Source organism: Haliaeetus leucocephalus, unplaced genomic scaffold, assembly GCF_000737465.1.
Source record: "Haliaeetus leucocephalus isolate CR32 unplaced genomic scaffold, Haliaeetus_leucocephalus-4.0 Scaffold227, whole genome shotgun sequence".
Classification (NCBI taxonomy): Eukaryota; Metazoa; Chordata; class Aves; order Accipitriformes; family Accipitridae; genus Haliaeetus; species Haliaeetus leucocephalus.
This window is the reverse complement of record NW_010972663.1, coordinates 654385-658592: the sequence shown is the minus strand read 5'-3', so window position 1 is coordinate 658592 and position 4208 is coordinate 654385. Positions and strand designations below refer to the sequence as shown.

Genomic DNA, 4208 nt, shown 5'->3' with positions numbered 1-4208 from the left:
CATATTCACTAAATTTCTGAAAAATGTTATACATAATCATTAACTTTCCAATAAATCATTAGCATATGTAAATGTCTCTTCACGCGGGCACAGTGAAGGTCTCTGGTGGTCTTCAGAAACCCTCTGGTGGTCTTCCATAATCTTCCTCACTTGTCCACTTCTTGACCTCTCTTAGGTGATTCTGTGCAGTACGATTCTCACCATCATCTATATTAGTTTACATAAAAATGCATGCCGTGTCTATTCTTAAATGTAACCTTTCTAATAATTGGTCCTTCAGTCACACCATCTTATTAACATTCTTATGTTAAAACAGTCATTGGTTAATGTCACTTAACTCTACTGATTGGAATCCTCAATAATTAGATCAAGGTGGGAAGGGTAAGGGGTTTCCAAGCAGCAAACTGGTGTCCATAATGGTTTCCTTAGCTTCCTAAAACAAAACACTACAAATCAACAAATCTTTGTCAGAGTTGCTGTGGTTAACTGATTTTAGACGATACTTGAATACTTATGCTTACACATCGTACATTTTCTAAGGTTCCTAAGTTCCTATAACTACATTTCAAACTTAACACTCCCACACCTATGCTTCACAATTTTCTACCTCTTAATCAAACCAAACTCTTTTATATAATTAGATTTTAATTTCTTTATCAAAATATTTGCAACACTACCACCCCCCGTATTATCACAGTTTCATTTGACATCTGGTGGACTTCAAAATTTAACAAAGACAATGTCGCTCCCGTATTTACTAGGAAAGTAACAAGAATACAGTTTACCTTTGCAGAAATCTGACCGCGCTCGTCTACCTTGATTCCGACAGGTTCCATTGCTCTTTCAGTTTCCAGAGGAGTACCATTCTTTACTGCGAATGAGGTCATGGGGGTCGGGCATGTGGAAGTCCTCCTCAGGTTGCAACAGGTCTCAGTGGGCACTCTGTTTGCATATGTCCTAAATATACACAATAAAAACACTCTGAAGAGTTAGCATGTTGGGAAACAGGGGGAACTCTATTTTGCCCCCTCTTCCCCTAAATATCCCCTGAGAAAATCCCCAACCTCTCATTCGTGGGTTAAAATTCTGACTAATTGCTGCAGCTAACAGTCCAATTTCTCTCTCCTTCTCTTTTTGCTCTCACTTTCTTTTAATTTTTAATTTCTCTTCTTCCTGTTTTTTTCTTTCTTTAGCTCTTCTATCAAAAACAAAGGCAGCAATACTTAGAATTTTAGCTAATGTCTCACCCTGCCAGCCTGGCATATGTTTCTTAAAATATTTACTTATGTCTGGAGCAGAGTGATCTACAAAAACACTGATAGCTAAAGGGTCCTGGAAATTGTCACGGGTCATGTCCCCATATTTTAATAAGGTTACCTTCAATCGTCCCCAGTAATCACTCAGATGTTCATCAGGTCTCTGCCTACCTTCTAAAACCTTTGTCCAATTGGTTACTCTCTCACCAGCTTGGCGAACTGCTTCTATTAATTGTTGAATGGCAGCTCAGTAAGCCCTACTTCCTCTGTGGTTGCAAGATTCCATTCTGGATCTTGTTCAGGCCATGGGTTTAACCCCTGACCTTTCTGAGCAATTTCTCTATCCGTTTGAAAAATCTTTTCTCTTACCTCTGCCTGAAATAATTCTTCATCAGAGTCTTCATACCATTCCAGTTAGGGGTATAATCAGTGACAATTCCCCATAACAATTGAGCACACTTTTCAGCATCATCACACAGCCGAGGCATTTTTGACTGCCAGGCTACTAAATCACCTTGTTTCCAAGGTTCATGCCTCATTATTGCAGTTACTGCAGGAACTTCAGCAGGCGCACCCGGTCCTGCTCTCGGGTTTGGTATGTAGTCCATACACATTGGGTACATGCCAACACCCTTAGAGAAAAGCTCAGTTTCCTCAGCCTCAGGAGCTGAGGAAAGTAAACTTCTCATTTTCAACAAGGGAGTTTTCCTCCTTTGTTGTGCCCAATTATACCAAATATACCAATAATCAATGTCTTGACTTCCGGAGTCTTCCAAAATAATTCTAAAAAATTTTTGCTTTGGGGCTTTAAATGTTCCCTTAGGAAGCCCTCCATTGGCCCTCCTCCTCTATTTCTTGTCAGGAATGGCCATTCCTCTTGGCACGATATTATCAATTTTCTTTTTTGCAATGCCTGTGCCATGGGTATCTTTTTCCAATTTTCTAAAACCTCAGCAAGGGGCGTCCGCCTTTCAACGCTGGGTACTGACCCCATCTTTCCTAATAATTTTTGCAAGTTTAAACACAAGAGTTTACCAGGATAATTTTATCTGGAATTACCCGTGCCCAAGTCTCTTAGGTGAACTGACCTGATTATTTCTGCAGGCAATTGAGCATTGGTAAGGGGTTTGTCCAGGGAAATATCTAGTTGCTGTCTTTCGCTCTTGTGTCCTAGAGTCCCATCTGGGTCGCCAATTCTGTTAAAGGATTTTCAGTCATGGGTTTCTCTAGGCTTACTTTATTAACAACTCAGAGTTGGGCCATTCACTGCAGTGGTGGCCCAACTGTGAGTTGTTAATAAAGCAAACCTAGAGAAACCCATGACTGAAAATCCTTTAACAGCCGTTCCTCATAGACTTGTGCTCCAGGCCCCTCACCAACTTGGTGAGGACACGTTCCAGCAACTCAATGTCTTTCCTGTAGTGAGGGGCCCAAAACTGAACACAGTACTTGAGGTGCGGCCTCACCAGTGCCGAATACAGGAGAACAATCAACCCCCTGCTCCTGCTGGCCACACTATTTGTGACACAGGCCAGGATGCCCTTGGCCTTCTTGGCCACCTGGGCATACTGCTGGCTCATATTCAGCCGGCTGTCAACCAGCACCCCCAGGTCTGAAAGTGTTAAAGCCCCAAGGACAAGGGGATGCTGTAAATAAAGGTATGTTTCCTTCTGTTCCCTGAGAAGATAACAACCTTAAGCCCCTTTTCATATAAATTAGTGGAGTTTGTCAGTATGGTTTGCATCAAAAGGATGTTAATCAAGGAAGAGTAGGTAATAGAGCTGCCCATGAACATTCTTGAGGATAAGCTATCTGACCGTGTAAAAAGTGCCACAGAGCAGAATCCGAGAGGGAGCTCAGACAAGGGATGAAGACTATAAAAGAGTACCAGAGGACCCCAAAAGACCACCGAAAGAAGACGGCTGCTTGTGCGGATCAGACGTTTACATATATTAATGAGTTCTCGGAAATCTCACATTTACATAAATTAGTCCTTGGAAATTCTATGAATGTGTATAGCTTTAATCTACATAATCTCTAAAAGTTTGCCCAATTGTTGAAGCAGTCCTGGTGGACTCATCCCTGATGCTGCCCAGTGCTGTAATAAAGGATGCCTGCTTAATAGTAACCTCATTGCTATTCAGTTCTATTTCAGGGAACTCTCGGAAAACTCCGTTTCCCCTACGGGGAGATTCGGACTTGAAGGAGAAGTATCCATGAATTTTTGTTTCAGGTCTTTTTCCGCTGGGCAGCTTTCCAGCCACTCTTCCCCAAGGCTGTAGCACTGCATGGGGCTGCTGTGACCCAAGTGCAGGACCCGGCACTTGGCCTTGTTGAACTTCATACAGTTGGCCTCAGCCCATCCATCCAGACTGTCCAGATCCCTCTGTAGAGCCTTCCTACCCTCAAGCAGATCATCAGTGTCATCTTCAAACCTGCTGAGGGTGCACTCGATCCCCTCATCCAGATCACTGATAAAGATATTAAACAGAACTGGCCCCAATACTGAGCCCTGGAGAACACCACTTGTGACCAGCCACCAACTGGATTTAACTCAGTTCACCACAACTCTCTGGGTTCGTCCACCCAGTCACTTTTTTACCCAGCAGAGCAGAGACAGTGTCCAAGACCTTACTGAAGTCCAGGTAGACAACATCCACAGCCTTCCCCTCATCTGCTGGGCAGGTCACCTGGTGATAGAAGGAGATCAGGTTGGTCAAGCATGATGAGCAGGTTGGTCAGTGCACGGGGCGCGAGTGTGCAACACGGGGTTCAGCTGTGCAATACAAGGGGGTGCAGGTGTGCAATGCACGGGGGCGCGGGTGTGCAATACACGGGGGCGCGGGTGTGCAATACACGGGTATGCGGGTGTGCAATGCACGGGGGTTTGGCTGTGCAATAGAAAGGGGTGCGGGTGTGCAATGCACGGGGGGGCGGCTGTGCAAAGGACCG

At 44.2% G+C, this 4208-nt stretch overlaps 1 protein-coding gene across 1 annotated transcript in view; it reads left to right on the top strand.

Moving 5' to 3' along the window:
* The window catches only part of POLR2I (polymerase (RNA) II (DNA directed) polypeptide I, 14.5kDa), a 29386-nt gene that overhangs the window by 22940 nt on the left and 2238 nt on the right, over nt 1–4208 (top strand). The gene's annotated exons all lie outside the window — the stretch shown is intronic.